This window comes from Saccostrea echinata, unplaced genomic scaffold (genome assembly GCF_033153115.1).
Source record: "Saccostrea echinata isolate AGI-Se365-2 ecotype Australia unplaced genomic scaffold, CSIRO_AGI_Sech_v1 ptg000018l, whole genome shotgun sequence".
Taxonomy (NCBI): domain Eukaryota; kingdom Metazoa; phylum Mollusca; class Bivalvia; order Ostreida; family Ostreidae; genus Saccostrea; species Saccostrea echinata.
The window spans coordinates 2438272-2464095 of NW_026889767.1; the positions used below are offsets into that span (position 1 = coordinate 2438272).

The 25824-nt window shown below is 31.9% G+C and overlaps 1 protein-coding gene across 1 annotated transcript in view; it reads left to right on the forward strand.

The window, feature by feature from the left end:
• Positions 1-25824, forward strand: part of LOC133189389 (receptor-type tyrosine-protein phosphatase kappa-like) — a 326872-nt gene that overhangs the window by 144362 nt on the left and 156686 nt on the right. The gene's annotated exons all lie outside the window — the stretch shown is intronic.

Genomic DNA, 25824 nt, shown 5'->3' on the forward strand with positions numbered 1-25824 from the left:
AAATGACTTAGATAAACTTTGGAATCTTTTAATTTCAATAATATTTTATTTGGTTCATATCTTCGGAAATATTCAATTTTGACCACACCAAAAGGTTAAACTGCACTATCCAAAGGTACCCTCAAGGTGATATGACTTCTTTTATTGAGAAGATTTTTAAAGATTTGTTCCCATATAACTCTATCCTAGATTCATTATTCTGGCCGCACCCTACCCTAGAGCCATTAAAACAAAACTCTTTAAAGAAGCTTTCACATAGTAGTTTCATTAAAACAACGTGGGGATTTACAATTGTCTCCAAATTATCAAAACATTTCACATTCCATAAAAGTATACATATCTATATTTCCATGAACCAATAAGGACATGTGAGCAAAGAATGGTCGGCCACATCTGTTTTATATTTGGATGTTTTACAGATTATAAACGATTAGGGCCATTTAATTAAGGCCTTTATTATATGAAAATTGAGATGAAGTCAGTTTTACCATAATCAACTCTCCTTATTTATATAGTAATATTCAGCTATCCCAACTTATTCAATACTCAAGAGCATGTTCTGAGTACTATCAATTTTTAAACCGAAGCCGGCTACTGACAGATAAGTTGTTTTTACAGGGATTTCATCAATCTCACTTAAAGTCAGCATTTCGTAAAATTTATTGTCGTTACAATGACCTTTTTATCGAATATAACCTATCATTAGGTCTTATTTTGAACGACGTGTTTCATACCAATTGTTAGGCCTTTGTTTTTAAACTGAATTTCACTACAGAATGTTTAGTCTACCTGATAAATAGATAGGGTTTACGGCAGGCGTGACCGGGCAACAGGAGATACTTACTCCTCCTAGAAACCTGATCCCACCTCTGAAATTTCCAGAGATCAATTTTGTTATGCCCTCTTCACAGAATTGCATTCTTTATATATTTTTTTAGGTTGATCACTGTTCGTTTTCTTCACAGATTTGTATTGTTCGTAGAAGAGCATTTTTAACACGGAAAGATAGGGACTTCCAGAGGAACAACAAGACAATGAATTGTATATTTGGTGATAATAAGCTCATATTTTCGATCGTTGAAATCATGAAGTAGAAAACGAACGCTAGAAATAATAGAATTCATAGACATTAATTTTAAGTGGTGAGATATGACTTAGGAAAGCTTCCTTATTCATGGGTCTTTTGTTGGTATAGATCTCTACAAATAAAGAATTCTTTATATTTCCTTATTTGCTCTTGAATTTTTTTATGTAATGTACAAAAAAAAGGCCATTCGAGTGTATTGAAAATTGAAGTTTATCATAAATTAAGGATATATTTGGAATTAAAGAGATTTGGATCAAGTGGAAGGCTGAGAAGTTTACATTGTTGACATTAATTTATTGTGTATAAGATAGCTATCATTAACATATATATGCGTTTGCAGCGTTATATTTAAGTCAAGAATAAGAAAACGACGTGCACACCAAACTTAACAAATATGCCCCAGTATTTTGTCTATGTATATATGCATAATCCCTGTACATGAATTTGAAGCCTTTAAGTCAAACAGGTTTTGTTTTATACTTGTGCGAGTTCATATAAAACTCGCACTAAAGAGACATCACTACACATTGCACTTTATCGTATCTCTTATTGTCTCTTTAAACAAAATAATAAATACACTGTATATGTAATTAATATTTATGAAAATCATATTGAGATTATATGGATGCAAATTACATGATGACAAAGTATTTTGTGCATTGCGATTAAATTTTGCCTTTTAATTATAATCCAGTATCTTTTCTTTTCTAAATTTTGGTAAGTCATATGAAAAGGTTTAATATTATAACAGCAGATCTAATTGAAGAATAAAAGAGATCAAGATGCACAAATAGAACTGTTGTGTATGGAATTCGAGTTATACATCAATAGGTGTGCAGACGATCTGGTTTTGTACCACACACTCAAAAAACAAAACGAGCAGAATGCATGATTTATTCCTTCAATTTAAATTAAAAAAAAACTTTCTAAAAAACATTTCTTATTTATTAAAAAATAAAACCATGCATTATATATGTCAACATGTGCGTTCACACAACATTGTGTTTAAATTGAGTAACATAAGGAAGAATTTGTTGTATCTTTTCGTTACAATATAATTAGTAACTTAGATTTAAATGGTTATAGACTAAAAAAAACTTATAAATTGCTGTCGGTTTAGGTTATTTACGATAATTGAATGTTGATTAATGTTATGACATGTGTGCTTGTTGCTGTCGATTTTGTATTTCATTGCTCACCTTACTTTTTGGACTTAATGAAACTAGCAATGGATATATGACAGTCATACAAATGTAGAAAAAAATATAACCCCCTGTTTAAAAATGATTTCCGTGTGTTGGATTTGTTTTTTTTTATATCAATAATAATCGTTGATGGCTATGGTGAGTATAATACGTGCATTCATCGTTTTATATCTTTTTTGTCCTAAATTTATTCCATATCTCAATAAAATATGAATAAATCAAAAGCAACGTTCTTTGTAGTTGCAGATGTATCTTTATTCTTAGTTTTATTGTTCAGAGACTGAATGATCTTATGCACCTGTAAAATGTCCGCCATGAAGTTATCCATTTGTTGAGTAGTGTGTATGTCTGTTTCGCTGTACACATCTTTCTTTGTTTTTGTTTCTTGCAAACAAGTAAACTATATCAAAATTTATTACTTTAAGTACCTTTTATTTTTATTTCGAGGAAGGGTGTTAACTTGTTTAATTACAAAAAAATATTCTTTGACATCAAAGTATTACTTTATCTTCTCTTTAGATCAAGCAAGGTACATAACTTTCTGCATCGGTTTGGTTATTTCTACGGGTTATGTCACCATGGTTACTGAAAATAAAATTATAAGAAAATCTTTGAAACACTATATCTCGTGCAGCTTATCTCTAATCTAAATGAAGCTAAGTACACAAATGGATTACATAACGATTTATATCATATATATCGAATATATAGATTTCCATGAACAGTATTGGCACCACTTTTTACTATTTTATTTTAAATAAAACTAACAGCAGATAAAAAACCATTTTTAAAATAGATTGTATTATGTAAACTGCTAAAAGTCCAGCTGCAACCGATAGAGCTGCATTCTAGTTACGTTTAGGTATCAAAATGTGTAGAATAACATTGCTGACGTGTTCCTGAGTATGCAGAGAATCTTGATGACTAGACAAAATGATCGGACATAAATTTACTATTTGTTGAGAGGAATAAAAAAAAATACATTAAAACAGGAAGATTTTGGAAAGCAACCACATTAAGAAATTTATTCAAAATATACGTACACTTCGTCGTTTTTTTTTTTTTTTTTTTTTTTTTTTTGTTTGTTTGTTTTTTTTTAAGTATAAAATCATGACCATATTTGGTAGACATATCTTTAAAATCCTTTATTTTTTCAACTATATAAAATATCATGCTGAACATAAAAGTTATTTACAAATTGGATCAGGGTCATATCAGAATTTAGCATTTTACTAACATTGCATTACATGTATAGGATGTATATTGCCATATGTCTGTAAAATAAAGCTAAAACGACATAAAATATTATACTGTAGTTTCATTAATCTTCGTGGGCAACAACTTTTTTGTGAATTTAGTATAAATCACTGTTTAGAGGATACGTAAATTCGTGGATAATGATCATACAACAGTAAAAAAATTTGTCAAATTTTGTCACCTTTTCATTTTTGTTCACTCTCCGTATGCATCAGCGGGGGAATCTTCCCGCCATTTACAATGCATCGTCGGACACCCACGAGTGATCTCGTCTTTGACTTATTAGTCAAAGACGAGATCACCCGTGGGTATCCGACGATGTTTACAACGTAAAGAGAATGTTAATATTTTAAAACAATTACTAACAGGTGAAAGCTATTTAATTTATCCTTTATATTTTACTCATCTGTATTTTTAATAGTCGGAACCTTCACTCGTTTACAACGCAGTATACATTGTATAACAATAAAGGGTGAAGATCGAATTCCAAATACCGACTCCATTGAATAACTATAAATCCGACTGACAAACTAAAAATATCGGATATTGAAACAGATTATTAAAAACAATTAATTAAAATAGACTTTAACTTTAACATTTCGGTGAAAAGATGTACAGCATCATAAAATATTAAGACAATTTGAATTTTATCTTTTAGGCGCACATACGGACGATGATAAGTGTGGCAAAAAAGGTAACAAAAATTATTAAGTACTTAAATTTACAAAATGGTGTTAGAGACTTATATTCACATGCACAGCATGTTGTTCTTGGACTTGACAGTGACATCCAGACCCTCTTATTTGTAGATCTCCGAACAAACATATCCACACTTGCTGGATACGACTCAACGCATAAACATGTAAAATGGACGACAAACAAGACTTGAAGGGCTTCGAAATGGCAGGACTTCCGCAACATACCTACCCGTTTTCTCATGTTTAACAGAAAAAAATGTTTCAAAGTCAAATTAGCATTAAACTGTGTTTATAATTTGTATGATATAAGCCTGTTATGCACAGATAGTAATTAATTATTTCTACCGGAATTTTTATTTGACAATAATCTGTGTTTTCATTGTGCAGGTGATAATTTATGTTGGACCTTTAGATTGTTTGAGAATAACAAATTTACACATTACACCTGATTATCTATCATCCTTTGTGTTATATCACTGGTATATGCACCGCGTTGTCAGTTCAACGTTTTGTTTATTTATCTCCATGCAGAATATATAAACGTATTGACTAAAAATTGCCAGATATAATTATCTTATAGTATTTTTTTTTTAATATTCTTAAAAAATGATAAAATACGTTTATTAAGCAACGTTTTGTATAGTAAATTAAAATAGATTGTTTTCTCTTTCTCTGTAAGCTTGATCGAACAGAAATATAAAGCTTAAAAAAGTATTACTTGATTGCATATTGATTGCATATTACTGCAATTTGACATAAAACCAACTTATTTTCGGTGGGATGGGGGAGGAAGTTATATTAGGGTTTATGAATTATACAATATATGGTGATAAAAGTCCCAATTTACTAATGAATTATGAATGCTATCAATAATTAATAATAAAATGCCAGCAAACATCATCATTATTTCTCTCTATCGTCTACTACATGAAAGTAGATTTAAAAACAAGAGTTAAATGGAATATAACATTCCCTTGACCTTCTGATGATTATCTAGACATTTCTTTTAACTTTAAACATCATTAATAACATTTGTTAAAAATTATTAATTATCATACAAAAAATCTAAGTAGAAGAAGAACAACAAAGGTTTCTCAGAGTTCAACATACCACAGAGCTTCGCTTGCTGTTGATTGAAACATAAATCAACGGGAAATTGACTGTGCACAAACGTCCATGGATATATCACTAGCCTGGTTTCAAGTGGATTTGGGGAAACTTTACAGACTGCACAGTATGAGAATATTGTTCAGAGATGAAGGTAATTATATGTTCAAAATAATAAATACAGCTAGATGAGATCTCGATTTGAGCAACGAGTAGGTTTTACTTCAGAATAAAATAAGATCTGTGTGAAATAGCTTGATTGGTGGAGAACGAAAAGGAAGGAAGAAAGGAACATGCACACAAATTCTTTAAATATATTCACAAACATATAGAAGATGAAACGTATCAATTTTAAACAACTCCCGGTTCTTTTTTATGTACTTTCGGTATGATCGACAAGGACTGAAAATTTTAGGTGGAACGTGTTAGGAGCATACTTGAAATTAAATATCGGATGAAAATATTCACATTTTGGCAACTTTCGGTTTGGGAGTTCCTACGTCCGGGAAATGGTGCGACTTTAATTGCTCTTTTAGACTTTATCATGAATATTCACACATGTAAGAAGATGAAAAAAATAAAGAATGGTATATTTTATTAAGTTCATCCGGTGGACACCCGAAGTGACGGCCGAAAAAATGAAACCTTTGTTTCACATTTAATAGTGAAGATTTTTTATCCCTTCAAGTTTCATGATAAGATTTTTAATCGTTGTTGAGAAAACGCCTGAACAAAAAGTCACTAAAGTTGATTGATTGGTTGTATGTTGTTTTACGTCCCATTTGAGAATTTTTCACTCGTAACGTCAACATATACAGATGAAAGGCTTCAAATTTTGACCTTCACTCGGCACTCAGGGCCATTGAGCAGTAGGGGATCTTTATCGTGCCAACACCTGTCGTGACACGGGACCTCGGTTTTTAAGGTCTCATCCGAAGGACCCGCAATTTTCACTTCAAAGTGCCGAGCGCATGGCGAAGGAACAATTGCTATCTATTTTTTTCATCAACTTAGGTCAGTTGCGGCCGAGATTCGAACTAACGATCTTCCGATCACGGAGCTATTCTTGAAACTTTTACTTGTGATTCTGCAAGCGTCACTTTTTTTTAGGTAGGACCTTTTTTTCTGTTTCTTTAGTGACTACCGTTCACGTTAGCTCAGTCGGTAGAGCGCTCGCATACTGAATGTCCTTGCAATATGTAAGGAATGTTTTTAAGTTTTGTGTGAGTTATTGGTGTGTAAATCACAAAGACTTGTCACGTTGGCATATTTCATGAAGCGCTTTAGACTTCTACGTGCAAGTTTGAGTGATTTACACACCAATAATTCAAAATAAACTTAGAAACATTCCTTATGTTTACAATTTACTTGTCCAAAAGCACCAAAAATATACTCAATGTTTGAATTGTTCGCTGCCCTATATCGTTACATTTTTATTAACGTCTCTGTAGATCACTGTGAGGTCACTTTAGCACGAGTTTCTCCGTGCATATTTCTACGCGTGAGTATACACGAAAATGGCATTCATATCAATTTTACAGTTGGCTTAGTAGAAAAACACAGCAGATGTAAATATATCGATTTATTAAGACCTTTTTTTTACCATTCAATGAATCTGCATACAAGTATTCGACAGTTTCACTTGTCTAGGGAAAGTAGGGAAAGTAAAATCATAAAATAGAAATCGCATCAAAGTTAATGGCCTCTTATATATCTTGAAATAATATTTTATTTGATTAACAAATACATTTTTCATTGTATAAAATATAACTTGATCTGCCTCTCACTGCATACAAACTGCGTCAAATTTTACGATATGACGTCACTTTGACAAGTTCATTCCGATCAGTGAATTGTTTATATTTTGCTGTGTGGTATTTAACCAACGATAGTAAGTATTGATATAGTTCAAAGTTATCCAACAGTTTACGAAAGCAAAATATTTCATTTTGTAGTAATTTGGAGATATTGATATTTTTGTGTGATGTCATAGTAAACATTTAGTAAAACATTTAAATTAGGTCCCGCTTCCTTATTGTAGCCTTTATTGTGCTGCGGGGCAACAAGCAGGTCTTTTGTCAATTCTTTCGATAAGATGAGATATGATTTTAACAGAGATATTCCTTGAAAGAAAATGATCTCTCTTTCCTAAATGTTTATTCTGATGATTTAAATAAAATTATCTTTACCATTTGTACTTAATATTGCATATCAAAGTATTTCCCCTGTTGGTGTTATAAAGCTTCAAATATTAAGCATTCTGGCCACTTAAACCTAATTACCAAACATATGATCAAAATGTTCTGCTGTGTCGTTGGAAAATGTTATAATGAACATTCTTTGCTCACTCATAAATAACAAAATACTGATAATCAAAGAGTTAAATTAGATCAATCATTTTTTACCTCTGAGCTCCTTTTTATAAGGATCAGAACCTATTTTTTGATATGAAATGATTTCAAAGTTTTTTTTTTTTTTTTTTTTTTTTTTTTTTTGTTCAACAAGTTTTCAGAAGTTTCTTTCCTTTTTCGAACTGTGTAGGAAATAAATATGGGGGCAAGAACGGCATTATTCTGAATATCTTTTGTTTCATTTTGCTTATCAAAATATTTTCCCTTTTGTAGATAAAAATCATCAAAGATTTACCATTTTGGCTAATGCCTTATCACGGCATCATAATTTTAAACAATGGAAAGCATTTGAAACACAGCATTAACGTAAATTTTAACCTCACAGGTCTGTATAGTTATTGGTAGAATGTAGCATAAAACGTACTTAGGCTACTTTATACTGTACAGGTTTATACAAGTGGAGACCCTATCGCTCCCGACAGTTTTATCTAGATGTCTGTAACTCTTCTGTTTCTGACACCAGCACCAAGGATAGAGTGCGATGTTACAAAGACAACACGACTTATTCTATAATACCTCCAAATAACGTTAATATAAGTTGTAAACAAACAGCAAGATACTTTATTGTCGAAAGTACTTATCATGCGCCTGAAGATACAGTATCAACTGGGCCTATTTTAGAAATATGCGAAAAAGAAATATATGGTAAATATAAATATATCTCCTTTTTTTCTGTATTTGTTGTACGTATATATATATATATATTTGCAATGATTTATATTTTCTTTTATTTTCGTGAAAGTAAAATTACGTTAAGTGATACAAAATTAAAAATGTATTAAACGATCACTTTTTTAAGAGGAGTAAAGATACATATGGCAAAACATTTAAAAGAAACCCTAAACTTTCTTTTTTCTATTAAATGGTTAACAAGTATGTAAAATGATCAGCTGCATAATGTGTATTCAAAAGGTGATGTTTAATAATGTTTTTAATATTTGAACAACACTTTTCATATGAGGAATATGTTTTTGAAAATTTGACCACATTCAATTCATTTTTTTTTTCAAATAAATGAGATAAAGATTTCATGTAGCATAAACAATAAAATATTTTTTTGATAATCAAAAGGGAATGGCCTGTGTTTTATATCTTTCAATAATAATGTTTTACATATAACTGTATTTTTCTTTATAAATCATTTTAAAATGAATTGAATTTCTTTTTTATTATTATTAACAATACTTCTACAAAAGACATAAGAATCAAGAAGAGTTCGGATCTTTCAGTTTGCTTAAAGTTTATTAGCAAGATTTTGACAAAGTTTGATTTCTGAAGGTTAAAGACAATTTGTAGTGTATCAATGCAGAAGTAAATGGTCGTAATAGAATTCAAATGATATTATTTTTATCACCCAATTAATGTTTTCACTTAATTCGATGCGTTAAAATTCATATACTCTCGACTTCACTTCAGGTTGCAGCGTCAATTGTATGGATGGAGAGTGTTCTACCAATGGATACTGCAACGAATGTACTGAAAACAATCTCTGGGGACCTACCTGTGATATCAGATGTTCTCAATACTGCAACGACAGATCGTGCATTCGAGAGTCTGGATTTTATGATCAAGGTTGTTCTGATGGATTTTGGGGCAGCCACTGCAATCAATCCTGTAGTGAAAATTGCAATGAAGACGGTTGTTCTCCTGAAAACGGGCACTGTATAAACGGATGTTAACCTTTCTTTAGTGGAGAGAAATGTGAATGTAAGTATGAAGCACCTTCCTCTGTTTATTATTATGTAATATTCATTTACGTACTATACATAGAAGGAAGTTTATATCTTGTAACCTTTTTGTGCAGATGTAATAGTGTTTATTTTTATTACTTATTTTTTATGCTATCTAAACTGAGACAAATACATCGATATCCTTGTGCATAATTGTCAATCAATTATGATTGCACGGAATAGTTTTAGACCTCACTTGCAATTATCCAGTTTTAATAAATCATTTTTTTTACCTTTGGAAAACACGGGTATGTTTAGGTAACACCCAAATATTCTGACTACCAAATCCGCGATACAATATGACATCACAGTAAGCTATATGACGAGAACTGCACAGCTAATGATTTTTAATTTAAGATTATTTGAAATCAAAAATATTCTGAAAACAAAATTCTGTTCTTTTCTGATGCAATAAATAACACAGTATTAGTCACAAGGGTTAAATACATTACTACTGATGCCATAACTGTTGCAAATATTTGCTGAATGGAAATGAATTACAATGAGAACTTAGTTAAGGTGACATGTTATCAGATAGGTGAAACGGGGGTTAGGAAACATATATCGTGAATATTTTGCCTGATTCATAAGGGATGAAGTGAAAATGCATTTGAAAAACTTTTTCTCTGCTCCTGACTATAAAGCAGACAAACTAAGAGCATGGTAAATGATGAACAAAGTGCCTCTTCCTAAGTCGAGGAATTCGTGTCCCGTGGGTCAGGAGTTCTGGTAATAGAGTGGGACTGTTATAGATCATATGATGAAATTGCATTAATTCTTTGAAAACCTTCTCTGTTCCTAGGTATTTAGCAGACACACTAAGTGGATGGTTATGATGACCAAGGATGCCTCTTCCAAAATTGTGAAATTTATGGCTCAGAATCCAAAGTCCTGGTGTTAGTGCGATCTGTTTTGATCATATAGTAAAAATGCATCATTTCTTTTAAACTCTTCCTCTCCGCTCCTTGGTATTTACCAAGCTTTAAGTGGATGATTATTATGACCGAGGGGTGCCTCTTTCAAACCTGTGAAATTCATGGTCCCAGCGGGCTCTGGTGTTTGCCACTTGAGTGTGGCTCTATAGATTATATAGGGAAAATGCATAAGTTCTTCAATAATTTTCTTCTCTCTCCCTCTCTACTCAGCAGACAAACTAAGTGCATAGTTACAAGGATCAAGGTTGCTACTTCCAAATTGTGAAAATCATTGCCCCAGGGTCCATTATTGATCATATAGTGAAAATGCATTATTTCTTTGAAAATATTTTACTTTGCTTCTCTATAACACAATATATAAACAAAGTGGATGGCTATTCATGGTCCCTGGATCAGGGGTCTGGAGATAAGGCGGGACTATATTATGATCAATACAAAAATTCAGGAGAGGTAATTTTCCTTTGTTATTGAATTATGACATAATTCATCATAGCAGCAGATCTGTAGCTCGCTGGTCTGAAAAAAAAAAAAATAGATGGACGACCAGAGACCTACAAAAGCATCCAATTAAAAAAGTGTATATTTATTGCGCACAGAAAAATGCGCCATTTCTCAATTTATTTCTCTGTATATTTAAGCTGCCATCTTAAAATAATACTAACCGTGTGTTCCTAACGGATTCTTTTACTACTTCCAACAAAACTTTCTTACAAACCGTTTCTAATAGCTCTCCTGGGCCTGAAATTAAGACCATGGAAAATTTCGCCTGTTTATATTGCTATTTTGGGGTGGCAAAATAATTCGGTCCAACGCACTTCGTTCAAGAATTGTACATGAAATTTTGTTGTGGAATTGGCAAAAGAAAATGTAAGGAACACATGGTTTAGTAATGGTTTGAAATATACAGAGCAATAAATTGAGAAACAATGCATTTTTGTGTGCAATAAATAAACACTTTTTTCAACGAGTTGAACTGTAGCTCTCTGGTCGTCAATTCCATTTTTTTTTCAGACCAGCAAGCTACAGATCTGCAGCTAACTTAACCACTGTTAATAAGGTAATTTATAGGTAAAGTGAATAAAAGAATTATACAATAATGTAAAATACAAGTACTTTCGTAGTTTTTTATAGTCAGGTAGACTTTTACATAGAAGATGAATAAAAATGATACAAAAATACCTCACATATGAACATTAAGTATTATCAAAAGACCATAAGGGGCCAGTGACATAAATATTTTTGCAAACACTGAGTTTCATTACTGTAGTGAAAGCTTTGAAATTTTGATTTACTATAGTGAAAACTTTAAAACTTTGAATTACTATATTAAAAAATTTGAAACTTTAATAAACTATAGTAAAACTTTGAAACTTAGATTAGCTATGGTTAAAACTTTGAAACCTTGATTAACTATAGTAAAAACGTTGAAACTTAGATTAGATGTATTTTAATTATTATTAATAGTAAACTATAGTTAATTATAGTTTACAACGGTATCTTTCGTTAGGATCACTATTTTATCGATCTTTGATCTCTTTTGTTTCAGTTTAAGTTAATTTTGTATTATTATATGATTATGTACAATTCCATTTCTTTTATACAGGTTTGTTTTAAACTCAAGTGACCGTTAAGGCCTATGGCCTCTTGTTCATTAAGGCATATTTTTTGCTATTTCTAATCGTCATATTATGCCGTCGTTGTAGAACGTTTCTTTTAGCCTTAGAGCTTTGACGTCTTTACATAAAAGAATAATATACATTCATTGACTGGGTTCGAGGGCAACACGCGTTTTGTCAAGATTCAAACTGTTTGCTTGAGGCCGTTAGGTTCATTCATTTTTTGTTTGAGGGGTCGGCAAAACGCATTTTGCCCAAAAACACAGTCAATAAATATTTTGTATACATTCTATTTTTTTAAGGGGGGGGGGGGTATTTTGTGCCGGTTTCTATAATGTAAATTTTATTTACCTACTCTGCGGTTTAAACTCGGTCAATTTCGTAACTGACGAACATATACGAATGCAAATAAGATATAGCTAATCCCGCCTACAGTGAGATGTAGGGGGCCCAATATCTCATCGACAGGTCGAGTATCTCTCTGCTGTCTAACTTTGATTTTTTTGACCGCTCAGTAAAACATTGGAAATGTTAGACATTTTCCAACGTTGATTTATATAGGAAATAATTTTTAAAGGTATAGCAAAGGTTTTTATTTATCAGTGGTTTTGATGATTAGTTAAAGTTATATTTTTTTTTTTTTAAAAATGAGAAAAAAAATTCCAAATATGATCTGGGTGCTGCCTTTACATATCCATGCAGTCAGTGCCTATTAGGAGCCTGTTTCCTTTATATTGAATGAGTTCAGCTAATTAACACATTACCATTTTTGGTCATGTATTGAAGCATAATTATATTGTATTATTACTCTCATTGTTAAGTACTTAGATATAATTTTAATAACCTAAAGAAATTTACTAATATTGAGATTCATTTGTATGAGCATAAAAAACAGATGGTATCATTAATAATTTAATTCAATTTTGGTAGCGTGTGATCCCACTCATTATGGGCAAAATTGCGAAAGACCTTGCAGTAAAAATTGTTTAAATGAAACCTGCTTTGTAAGTAATCGAACCTGTACGTTAGGCTGCAGTGGTCATTTTAAGGTTTCTCTTTGTACCTCAGGTAAGAACTGCTTATTTTTTTAAGTCACAAATGGCAAACAGAATGCAATAATTTCATTTTATATTTTAATAACAAACACATTAAGAAGTCTCGATCCTAGTACAGTATATCCATACTCAGTTATAAATACAGATATGAAATTAGAGGGCATTCAGTTTTCTTGGTTTTAAATTACAATTTTTAATAACTAAACATCGTCTCAAATTCCACTGAAGGAAATGCCATAGCTTATAGTACAACAAGCATTGCAGCATATATTGGTGCTAGTGTAGGGACAGTTGTGTTTCTTCCACTCTCCGTGCTCCTCTTGGTATTTGCTATCAGGTTTGTGATATATTGTAACAAAACCTCTTAAAATGTATGGGTAACATCTACCTCGATTTAAAAATGCTTTGGTTGAAGAAGGTTTAAGAGCTAGGTTCACTTTATGCAAAAAATGGCCCTGTTGATATACCAATTTATTGACTAACACCTTATGTTCCATTTTAAACATCAAGATAAAGTAGAGACTTAGTGCAGTCATTTCCTATTAAAAATTTTCTCCTTAAAGTCCAGGTCTTGGAAAACAAAGCTTTATGGAATGGCAATGTTCTTGAATCTTAAGGAAAACAGGTATATTTAAATACTCTCAGAGAAGAAAAATAATATGAGCGCACCCTCTGATCTAAAAAATAAAACATTTTTTGCAATCCTCAGAAACGGTTCTATCAGTTAATAATTGCATATTTTAGATCAGAGATTGCACTCTATATTAAATATCGAAAAATAGCTGTAAAAATTGGCTGTTTTTATAGCATTGTTCAGGATATGAGGAAAATAACGCATTTCATGCCGTCATAATGCAATGACTAGCCAGAAAATTACGTCATTTTTGGTAGATTCGCAATCACCAAATGTCTAAATGAAATTTAATGCATTGTCAACTAAAACTAAGCAGTTTCAGTTTTTCAGAAATTCACAGGGCCAAAAAAGGCCCTAAGTGAACCTTGTTCTTTCACAGTCAAGAACAATTCTTCTGTATATTTTTCAAGCAGTAGATTGTTAACATCTCATTTCATCAAAACATTAAAATAAGTAAAAATTAACCTCACTTAATTGATATTTTGTTATTAATAGATTGAAAAAACGGAAGCAATCTACATCTACGAGAAGTGTGATCTATGAGGTTTTGGAAAAACATCCAAAAGGTAATATAGTTTCAATTATGTTTTTTTTTATACGCAGCTATGTTAAGGCTTTAAAATGAGTTCAAAAATAAATATGCATTGCGAAGTCGAATAATAATGCATTTTTCCTACTATTTTTACTTCAAGTCATGCATGTCCACATGATTAATGTGATGAGGCAAAGTCTAACAATGTTAAGAATTATAATGAAGCTTTCTATGAGGTTATATTTAATAGGCAATTGGATATCTGGGTGTAGCCTTAACATACCCTGTTAGTTGAGGTGTTCTGTTGAAGCTGATTTTTATAATTATGGCTTTCGCTACGCAGGGGTAATAAGGAAGCATACAAAATATTCTACCTGGACTTAATCAGTGCTACATTATGACGTCATAGTAGGCGAGATGACGTCAATTTTAGAATACAAGTTTTCGTAATATTCGTATTTAGAGATGTAATTTAACTCTAGAAAATGAATAGAAACGTGTAAACATTAACAAAAATTAAATGTTTTTATTTTGTTATGCTGTATCTGTCATTTTGATTAAAATCTACCACCGATGACGTCATATGTGTACTTCAAGTAACTTGGGAATTGATCATGTCGTGTAAAGAGAATTTTGCTAAGACGGCATGTACAAAGATACGTAAAATGGAGTTTAAAAGCAAATATCCTGAATATTTTGTGAAATTCATATGGAGTTCAGTTACTGAAACAGGTATGCTAATTTATTTTCATCGATTGTATTTTCTTCGAAGACAGTCAGCTATATACGTATCCCGGTCGGCCTTTCCTCTGTCATTTGTGACAAAAATAATGCAGCAGAACAACAATAAGCTGTATATTTCAAAACATAAGATTTGTACAGATGGAAAGTTTGCCTCCTAAAATACTTGGAAAGTGCTGCTAGAATCCCGAGTTATGCATGGTTTTACGAAAAATCTCGGTTTATATGTATAAAATTCAAAACATCGGGTAAGGTTTCGTGCGAATGTGTGGAATTATTATTTTACTGACGGGACAGTGGGATTCTAGCAGCACTTTTTAGGCAAAATAGATGTTTTCCAACTATATTATTTACTCAAAGAAATTATTACACTTCGGGGTATTGTTGTTCTGTTAGCTTTTTTGCTAAGGAAAATTTCGCTATTAATAGAAGTCACGTGATGCCGTGGTGGTGGTGCACGTCTTTGCGTTAGACACTCTTTTATCTTTATGCGATAGATAATAATAGTTTACATTTATCAGCGGTTTTGGTAAATTATCAAACTTAATTTTCTTTAAAAAGTCTAAATTTCCAGAGAATTGACTTATATGCTTCCTTAACATACCCGCGTAGTATCACTTTACATACGCTTGTGTAAAGTAATTATATACATGTAAGAAAATCTAATGTAACCTTAAATTGTTTGTTACGAATTTAGACCAAACGAATATCTATAGCACCATCGGTAGTATTTCGGTCAAGCTGGAAAGCACTGAGGAAGAAACCCAAATAGAAAACTCGGAACAAGCTGTGAAGTACTGTAACAGTAATTTAACAGAGACAAGGGATATTTCTGTTGCCAATCTTCAAAATGTTGCGAAAGACAAGAGTGCTTACGAAAATGAGTGTTTCATGAAGGAATTCTAGGTAATAATGAATTATAACTTGAACAGTTTTATTCTATTTCAACAATGGATGTTAATACTTTGTTTTAAATATAAAATGATAGTTTTTCCTACAAAACAGGATTTGATGCAAATTGTTATGTATGCAAGAATTCAATTTATTTTCAGTTTCTTTTTGATATCAAAGATATCATATATATTAAATCAAGATTTTAGGTCAATAGAAAACATTTAATCTTTTTTCTCCTTCTCATTCAGAAATAATACGAGTTGTGTTACAAAGCTGCTTCTGATTTTCTGAACACGGACAGCGTTCATGCCAATATTTGACAAAATACACAAGAAATAGATTGACAAAATACACAAGAAAAAGAATTGTGCAAAAATTTAATGCAATATTTTGCAAAAACTTTGTATATGCACACATTAGAAGCAGGAAAAGGCTTAAAGGAGATCCGTGTATTATGTATTGCATTTTTTTCAGAACTTTTTTATCCAATTATTTTGAATAATTCAATTGTCATAATTTACACTTCGAGCAATGCTGAAAAAAGTATTGAAGAAAAGATCCATTTCTTAAAGTTTTAATATTTAAATATGAAGATAAATCTAAATTTCCAATGTACGTACATGTGTATCAAAATTTATCTAGAATTCCATCCGGACAGGATTATTACGTTTTATTTGCATATGCTCTGTTCTTTCCCCATTATTAACCAGTTTCTACGATTGCGTTTATAAACCATACTAAAAGGAATAAGTTGAAGGTTGAAATAAAAATTTCCAAAAATGAAATTATAGAAAATGTTGATTACCATTACTTTCACACTTTTTATGTCTCTGCTTTGAAATGGCCGGGGCATATAGTGTTACCCTGTTCCGTCATTCCTTCATTCTGTCATTCTGTCATCATTGACTTTCCATTCATGACTAGTACATGTGTATCTTCACAACATGGATACGATATAAGAATACACAGTTCAAGTTCGAATTTGGTCTTTGTCCAATGATTTTGACAGAGTTATCCCTCTTGAACTTAGAAACAATAAGAAATTTTCAGTTTCTACTCTCTAACTTTTGTAGGGATGTATGCATAATGTTGAAATTGCATAAATGTACATTTTGTGCATGGCATTTCAAATTTTGGCTGCCGACGGGGGCATTCGTGGCGTTACGACATATCCAGTTAAAATAAATTCTTAACAAAGCAAAAATTGTACAACAATTCTGTCTTTAATAAAAACAAATATGCTAAAATATATTGTTTACATGTATAATTTTTACACCTGTAAGGTAGGATAAATGAGTATGTTAAGCAAAATGACGTCACAGAAAGCGATATGACGTGAATGTTACAATATTTTCTTGATATTGGTATTTCAAAATATACTTAACTCATTAAAATGAATAACGCATGCAGCGAATTAAATAAAAACATAAAAAATATTTTCTTTTGCTATTAGTTATCTATCACAAAGATACTTCGAATGTTGACGTCATACTGAATATTACATGTTTATTTAATTATAAATTGTATAGATATGTGATTCATATGGAATTAAAGTGTATTGATCAGGCAAATTCTTGATTTTCATCAGTTATTTTATATCCTCGTAATCGAAGATTCGGGGGTATATAGTTTTTGTCCTGTCCGTCCGTCTGTCTAGCTGTCTTTTTGTCTTTGTCTGCATAAGCATTAATCTTGCCCATAACTTTTGATTACTTTTAGCTATAGCTTTCATATTTCACATGTGAATTCCTTGTGATAAGTCCTTTCTTTTGGTACCAACATATTTGACCTTTTGACCTAGACTGGTGTTTGACCCACTTTTGCAAAAATTTACGAAACTTTAACCTTGGTCATAACTTCTGAACACTAAATACTAGTGCTTTAACATTTCACAGGGTATTTCGTGTGGCAAGACCTTCATTTGGATACCAACAACTTTGACCTTTTGACCTTGAGATTGAAGTTTGACCTTCTTTTGAAAGACATTAGCCTTGACCATAAATTTATAACAGTTGATGCTAGGCAATTTATATTTCACAGGTGTATTTCTTATGACAAGGCCTTCCCTCGGGTTTCATTAATATTAATCCCTTGACCCTGACCTTGAGTTTGACCCACTTTAAAAAAAATGAACTTGGCTACAAGTTTTGAATGCTAGGTGTTTATGCTTTAATAATTTACAGGTATACTCATTAAGACAAATCCTTTCTTCGGATTACAACATTTTTTGTCTCTTTGCCGTTTATTTTGCATTTAAAAAACTTTTTCATTTTTGCCATAAGCTGGCATACGGGGGTATCAATGTTTCACAAATACTTGTTTTTCTTTTCTTATATTATGTTTTTATCAACAATGAATTATCAAAAAGTTCGTAAATAGCGCCATACACTTACAGCTGCTTGAGGTACATCAAAACATTGTACATATAGTTTGCTCGATCTTTCCTATCTTTTTAGTAACCACTACTATATACCATAGTTTGTAATAGATTGTTAATGATTTTTGTAAGAAGTGGTATGACCACGAGGTGCAACCTCAAAATACAACATATACCCCAGTCTAAAGGATACAAAATCTTTAACTATTGACCTTTGCCATCCAATAATCAGGGTATATCATTCATGTCGATTGACATATTTTTTTCCTTGAAAACTCGCAATTAACATTCTGTAAAATTGAACTCTTATCGTAAATTTTATATTGAATTTTATATTAAAATATTAAGCGGTTATTATTGTCGCCAGAAGGCGGAAGGAATGCTTGTTCCATACATTCTATAAAGTTTAACCCCTGGAAAAACTGGTATAGACCTATGAAATATTTTAAACAAGCTACAGAGAAATGAAATGCAACCAAAAAAAAAAAAAAAAAAGAAAAATTCAAAGAGAGGAGAAACACGTCAGACATACAGTCAGTATGTCCAAGGTCAGTCGCGTCGAAAAATGACGTTGCTCATATGCGTTAGACAATGAACTTCTACAAGCAAATTATACTAGTATTATTATGTGAGGATCTTTACCTGAATGTAAGATTCATTTCCAGTATTATACATTTACTCCAGACAATCTTGCCGAGAAAGGTGTATTGAGACAGAATGAGAGGACATTGAGAAATAACTACGCTGTAGGACGTCATCAGCGCCCGGTGATCATTTAATGTCTTTTGTATTTAATCGTAATTTTGAAAATTATCAACGCATTAAGCTTAAATTTTCAACATTTCTTAGGCTTTTATTGCTTTATGTTCAGTATAAATATTGCAAGCACCGACTACATAGTATCCATTTTAGAGGAACAGTGGACAAACTTTCGGTAACCTCTCGTATATATTATCGATAAAAATTGAGCTTAAATAATGTTATAATTAATATAATAATTATTTATATAACTTAATCTTTGATCATGAATGAAATTCACAGTTTTGCATAAAAATTAATTAAGAATAAAAGTAATTTAAAATGTGTTCATGTTTGTCAACAAATAATGCTGTTATAGAATTATTTTTTTTTTCCCGCTTCATTCATATTAAGAGAAGTGATATATTCCAAAGTGTTCTACTGATATTGATCCATTTGGATAGTTTCTATTATTATTTTCAGGTTTGTCGTAATATATTTCAGTGAACATACATTGTATCACTGAAGGCCCTGCGGTTTTGAAATAGACATAAAAAAAGTAATGGACACGTCTCTTTTTTAAGTTTTACCAACGAATTGACACGGAATAAGTGTCCAGTATAAGAAAAGAGTCATTTACATATTTATATTTGTCCAATTACTCTTGCAAAGAAGCTCGCCACGTTTTAAATGTTCCCAGATACAACTGTGTGAAGAGATACATGTATAAACGTGATAAATGATAAACGTCCCTTGAATTCGTCATGTTTTAAAATTCGCTCAAGATTAGAGCGAAAAGAGAAAAAATATAGTATTATCGAAAATTTCTCTCTACACAGTACCTACACCAAACTTCAAGTACACAGCTAGTAAATTGTATGTCATATATACCATATTCAAACCCTTTATTTTAACACTGATTTCAAGGAAATGTGAACTAAAACAAATTTTTCTCGCAAATAAAAGCCTGATTGCAGTAACACTTTAAATCGTTCCATTGCCCGTCCTTCATTATCACGGCGCAGTGTTCTTCTTGACGTTTGTTATTTGGTTCCCCATTTCTCCAGTTGTGAGAATCCAACTCAGTGTTCGAGAAACTCCATAGGAACTGACCCTCAGTCACTTTATCTGTAGCTCCGATCCAGTGGTTTCTCTCATCTGTAAAAAGAGACAGGGCATTAGAAAGGAGTATATAAAACATGATTATTATTTTCCTACATGCAAATCAAGGTTTACCTATTTCAGTGGTACCTTGCCTAAAATGTATTTGAAAGGACAATCGAGTGTTTCAAAGGAAAAAGGGCAGAGGTAGTGGGTCACTTATGAAATACATAAAAATGTTACAATTTATCAATTTCTCTGACATTTTTAAGGTAGATCCATCTTTTCTCACTTCATATTTCAATTTTGTGCTCCGATCCTGAATATCTGATTACTATATTGGCAAGCGAAAAACATCCTAAATCTGTGCAGAATTATATATACTCTCTTAAATGCTGTAAGAAAATAGACTTTGTTTAACTACTTTTCTACATAGATTTATTTCATTTTACTTATAACTCTACCTTAAATGTGGTCGATTGTGATGATTTATGGTAAAATCAAATATGTGTTCCAAATCAAATTTATCAATCCACAGTAGGTCGGCTATGTACAAACAATATAATGTTAGGTTTCATCACGGTTAATTGATTGATAGATATATTGTATGGTGTTTAAAGTTCTATTCGAGGAATTTTTCACTCATAAAGAGACGTCACTGTATGCCGGTGAAGGGCTTCAAATTTAGACCTATACTCAGCCCTCAGGGCCATTGAGCAGTGAAAATTCTTTAACCTGCCAATGCCTACCGTGACAAAGGACCTCCGTTTTTAAGGTCTCATCCGAAAGACCGTGACTTTCACTTCTAGTGCCGGGTGCTTGGGGAAGGAACAGTCACTACCTATATGTACGTCTTAGGTCTGACGCGGCGCGGCGAACGAGAATCGAACCCGGGCCTCCCGATCACGAAGAGAGCGCCTACGACTAAGCTACCGTGACCGGTCCACTGTTATTGATATTTTAGCACTATCTATATTTTATTCTCCCCGGACAACAAGTTTTTTTAGATTATCCTCAACAGAGTCTACATTTAAGAATTCAGAATCACCCTCACTTACCATTAGTTAATTCTCTATCAAGCCATAAATTTTCGTACATCGAATAAATTTCCACCAAGTAAGCGCCATGTTGATTGCAAACACTCTACAATGAAAAAAAAGCTACTTAAAATTATAATAACCAAAGGAATTCCCGAACTATTGACTTACTGTAAGCACATTTGAATAACAAAAACTACCAAAATTTATTTTTCCTTCGTAGAGAAAAAAATTATTTGAATTGTTTGATTTCCTTCAATGATGCATGATTGTCATGAAACAATTTTCGCTTTAAAACGAAGAAAATAAGATGAAAATAAGATGAAGACAAAAGGAAGGTATAAATTTTCATGTACAATTTCTCCTTAAAATACTGTAAAATTCCATATTTTCTTAGAGTGAAATTTTTGTGGTTTGAGGGAAAAAATGCATGGTTAGTGGGGATTTGATTTTGTGGATGAAGAAGAGCTATGATATTACATAACTGAAAAATTTACAGTTCGAGTTGGACATGAATTGGTGGGTCTAATCATTCCTCGAACTTAAATTGAATCCCCCCAAAACTGAGTGATTTTACCGTATTACGAGCAGATCATAACATTAGTTCTCTCAAGACCTTTGTCTTTCTCGTATTCATAAATAAAAAAAAAAATACCTGTGCATCATTCCATTTACTGCCCGTCAAGTTGTTATAGTAACAATGATCCTCAAACCGGAACCAGCCGTCACTACATTCTGAAATTATATTTTTAAACAGAAAGAGTAAAACTTTTATTCATGGCATCACTAGTTTGGTAATTTTCAAAATGAAAAAGAGAGAGAGAGAGAGAAATGAATTTCTTTTACCATTTTCACTGACATAATAATCCCATCCATTCTCTGAAGTATCTGGAATAATGTACTCAGGACTTAACAGACAACGTAACAATTTACATTACTGACTTGGACAATTATATAAAACGGACGAACACTTTGGGTCTCTTACACACTCTGAAACACAGTATTCCACTCCTCCTTGCAAAGTTGAAATATACATGTAATATTTTCTTGGCTGTTTAACTGAAAATTATATGGTCTGAAAAATGTCTTTTTCTGGCAATGGAAAACAGTACTAGCATTTAAGAAAATACGAAGTTGAGTATTATATACTCAAAAATTATCTCAAGAAACAACATAATCAGTGAGAGATGCTAAGATCCTTTCCCACTCCTGAAGCTACTAGCGTATCTTGGTATGTTAGCTATATCATATACAATCATGAATGAATGAACAGTACCAGGTGAATATCCTAATGATTTTTCTATTAATTATTCAAGATTTCTGAATGATTTCAATTTCGAGATTAATACATCCATTGATGATTAATTAGATATATATCTAAAGTCTATACGTGTAGGTCATCATGCACTGCGGGACATAGAAAAAATAAAATGTCAATGTTGTTCGATAATATGTACCATAGTGTTCGACTTCACATCCTTCATTGTAAATATTATCCTACTTATTGATTTGAAACACGCTAGTTCATCACTAGATTTATTTATCAGAATAATTAGTACCTGTGCACAGATGAAATAATTAATATTAGTTAAAAAATAGTCATATGTTTTGACCTAGTCTATTTTTGATGATAAAATAAACACGGATTGTGAGGAAAGATATACTATTACATGATCTCTTGTGGGTTTGATTGCATAAAGTTTCTATCCAACGAGCTGCAAGTTTTCTTTCCCCTTTAGCAGAATATAAGCATGAGTATCATTTTATTATTTCCTTCCATTGTCTGCTTATAACTGTTCTTCAATTTTAATATGGTATATAAAAAGAAACCTTTTCATAGGTTTCCCTCTTTAAACATTAAATTCAGTTGAGAAAATACAAAAATGAATGTACGTTATCATAGAAAAAGTATTAATTTAAGTTAGTTAAAGTTAAAAAAAAAAACAGTTATAATTTTAACGTCTAAAAACTTTTAGAAGAAATTTCATGATGATTACCAGATGGTTTCCCTGGCTGATCAATTCTTTAGAAGGAAAACTTGCGTGACCTCTGACATTCAAATGCTCAACATGATGTCGTTATACCTCGGCTTCTTTTGTTCGGGGGGGGAGGGGGGGGGGGTTAAATGTAAAATCTTTGCCGATTTGTAGGAAACAATGTGTAATTTACAGAATATTGTGTAGCCTTGTTACAATTTTTATTTACAAGCAAGAGCTTATTTCAGGTCCATTATACCGAATTTTATTGCATAATATTAGTGATTTCCATCGCTATCACTTAAGCTAAACGAGAGATTTAATCAATTATAAATCATAACATGAGAGAGAACTAGCTACATCATACATATTTTAGGCATAGTAGAGAAGTATAAATTCGTGTAATTGTGAGCCAAAAGCAAGACGATTTTTATGCCCCGCCATAAAATGGCCCTATAGTGTTACCCTCTTCCGTCATTCTGTCATTCCGCCATCATTGACTTTCCGTTCATTATCTCGGCAATAGTTTCACACATTCAACTCAAATTTGACATATGTAAAAATTTGGTTATGGTTCGATGATTTTTTACGGAGTTATCTCTCTTGAAGTTAGAATTTTTTTTAAAAATTTCCTCACGCTTATTTTTGTAGGGATTTATGTATAAGGCTGAAATTGCATGTGCAGGTATTTTACAAGAAAATAAAGGCCAAGGCCGAATTTGGTCGTGGTCCGGTGATTTTTGCTCTTGAACATAGAAAAAATTAGAAATGTTCAGTTTCCGCTCTCTTTTTCAAGGGATATTTCTATAAGTTGGATTTGCATACGCAGGTTTTTTTTTTACCAGAAAATAAAATTCATGTTTGAATTTTCGTGGTTCGATGAATTTTGAAAGTTATCCCTCTTGAACTTGGAAAAGATTTAAAAATTCACAATTTTTAATCATTTTCTCGGCTACAAATTTGCAATCAACAATTTGCAATTTGAAATGTTGACTGCCTGTGGGGACATTCCTGGCGTTACGACACATCTAGTATGATATTATTCATATAATATCTAAATATTGTTTCAAATTACACGAGTGTTTGATGTCGACAGCCAGGGAAGACTGCGACTGCGATCTATAATCATGAGTTGATTTTTGTTGCTAAATGTTTACAGTCATTCACGGTCACGGGATAACAATACTCTATTACTGGTCTTCGCTAGTTTTTTTTTTCTTTAAAAGTTGCATCTGCATTGTCTCAAAATGAATGGGTTAAAGAAAAAGGTCGCCGTGTAGTTTTAATTTACATTCAAACATATTTAGAGTCAGTCACATACAAAAGAAATTTCATAAACAGCTTGAATGCTCTTGTTTCTTTAAAGCTCAATTATTCTGGTCTTTTCTATCATTCTGATATGTTCAAACCTATAATTTGTGTATTAATGTCACCAAACTAACGCGAAAATGCATTCCTGCTTGCCACAATTGAATGGATTGAATAAGCTGCATAACTTCGGATAATAATAATTATGGAGTGGTAAGTAATATGTTAATTTTAACATGTATAAAAATTATCTTAAAAATGTATCGATCGAATCATTAAAAAATAAATCAAAGCAACTGACTTACTTTTGTGTAAGGGAAAATTCACCATGCATATACCAATTTCCATGGATCTTAGATATTAAACAAACTAGTGAATAAAGTAAATCAACAATGCTCAAATTATATTTTCATTAGATTAATTTTTGAAAGTATTGAAATGTTTGTTTGTTTGTTGTTTGACGTCCCTCTTGAGAAGTTTAATTTCAAATGGAGACACTTGCCGCTGGAGAGCTGCAAATTTATACCTATACTCGGCACTTTGGGTCATTGAGCAGTAAAGGATCTTTTTCCTGCCAACACCTTCTGCGACACGGGGCCTCGGTTTATACGGTCTCATCCAAAGGACCGGTCTCTACGCCTCGCATTAGATTCGAACCCTCGACGTAAAGATCAGCTTCTTACTCCGCGACTCTGTTTTGAAATGTAAACAGCACTTTGATAGTTTCGATTGATATATATATATATATATATCCTTTAGAATTACTGTACCAAATGAGACGATGAAAAGGCAACTTAAAGAAAAGGAGTTTTTAAAAAATTTAGAGAGTCCACAACAAACTTTATTTGACACCCTTAAAACATTTTCGATAACGTATATTACTATTTCGATGCGTTTTTAAAAATGAATATTATGGTAATATTATGGAATATTATGAACAGTACCCTTCCAATTGTGGAGTATTTTCACCATTGATCAAGCGTAGGTTTACCAATCATCAGTTTATATCTACAATGTATATGTATCTGAAAAAGGTATTGTCAAGGTGCCTTTACGTGTTACTGTCAAGAAACATAGTTCTTATTTAATAATTCTAGGAAGATTATTTAAGTTCATTTTATCAAAAGGCAACCAACCTCGATTTTTAATAGTATTTTTTTTTTCAGATTAAATATATTCGATTTCAAATCTTATTGTTCAAGGAGTAGGGATTTTAATTTAAAGCATTTTTAAATTTAATTTTGACGTAAGTTTAATCCTTTAACAGAATACAAAACAAGGAAAACTGGAAAGCAAGACCTTGAGGTTGAAATTGCGGAAGATTCTCACGTGTGGATACTGAAAGGTATTCAATAGGGTCTGTACCTAAAACTGTAAACTTACAG